The sequence below is a fragment of the Bison bison genome, unplaced genomic scaffold (assembly GCF_000754665.1).
Source record: "Bison bison bison isolate TAMUID 2011002044 unplaced genomic scaffold, Bison_UMD1.0 scf7180017864144, whole genome shotgun sequence".
Classification (NCBI taxonomy): Eukaryota; Metazoa; Chordata; class Mammalia; order Artiodactyla; family Bovidae; genus Bison; species Bison bison.
The window spans coordinates 431,035-432,460 of NW_011494716.1; positions in this window are offsets into that span (position 1 = coordinate 431,035).

Here is a 1,426-nt window from a genome sequence, read left to right on the forward strand (position 1 = left end):
TGCTTCAGCATAGCTGCCTCCAGCAGCTTCATGGGGCTCAGGGCTTCTACCTCGAGCAGAGCACGGTTCAGGGTCCAGAACCCCCCGTGGTGACAAGGAGAAGGGGTGCAGAGCATGCCCTGGTGTGTGCACGGCCTCACAGGAGAAGAGCTGGCCACCAGGAACCTGGGTCCCTGGCTCCATCAGGATTGCCATGCTGGGGGCCTGTGTCCAGTGGAGGCTCTGTCTAGCTGCCACCTCCCTACTCACACCATGTGGCTAACCCAGGGGTCAGCACACTATGGCCTGAAGGGCAAGTCCCACCCTCCATGGGTTTCTCCCCCACTACTTGTGTGCTTAGAATACTGTTTACATTTTGATATGTTTAGAATAAATTTCAAGAAAATTTGCAACAAGTGGAAAACCCTGAAGTTTCAATGTCATTGTCCATAAACACGTGTTATCGTTCATCATCTGGATACAGTCTGGGGCTGTGTCCAGGCTGGAAGTGGCAATGGGGAGCATGTTCCATGTACTTTATGACCTGGAAACATAAAATGTGTGGCCTTCACCCACCACGTCAGGATTCCTGGTGGATCCCTCTTCCCTGCTTGGGAAGAGACCACACTCTGTCCATGGTCCTGGCTGCAGGGGCTGGGGAGCTTCATACAACAATCAGTCTTTGTGCAGAGAAGGGAGCAGAGGGCAACTTTGTCCAGAAGCTGGCCCCTCCTTCTGGGCCTGCACTGGTCCCCCTGGACTGGCTCCTTAGGGCTCAGGTCCCCCTGACTGCTGTGGCAAAGGTGAGGCCCTCACCTGACCTCCAGAGCTCCACATACGCCCCCAGAGTCCTCCAGCCCCATGATGCCTCTGGGGAAGGGCAGGGCCAGCCAGCTGCAGCAGGCAGAGAAGCCCTCCCGGGGCCCTGGATCCTCCTGGGGAGGCGGAGACGCAGGAGGCCTAGGACCCCGGCAGGTACAGCTGCTGGAGGAAGGGGCCCAGAGGAGGCACAAAGGGGCTTGTGTTCCTGCCCCAGCCCAGCGCCAGGCACTTTTTCTGAAAAAGCTGCCAGTTTGGGAGCCTTCCTTCTCTCTGCAGACTGCCAGGGTTTGAGCTCAGAAGGAAGGTCTATCTGGCCGGGACTCCAGGAAGAGTACCTGGGGTGGGTGTTCCCAGGAGGGAGGAAGTGTTGGCTGCCGGCCTGGACAAGGAGGGGCTGACAGGACTTGCCCCAGGGCACAGGGGGTGCATTTTCCCAGAGCACACGATTATTCGAGATGCATACACACGTGCATGCATGCTCAGTGGCTTCAGTCATGTCCGACTCTTTGCAATCCTAAGGACAACAGCTCACCAGGCTCCTCTGTCCATGGAATTCTCCAGGCAAGCATGCTGGGGTGGGTTGCCATGCCCTCCTCCAGGGGGTCTCCCCAACCTAAGGATTGAA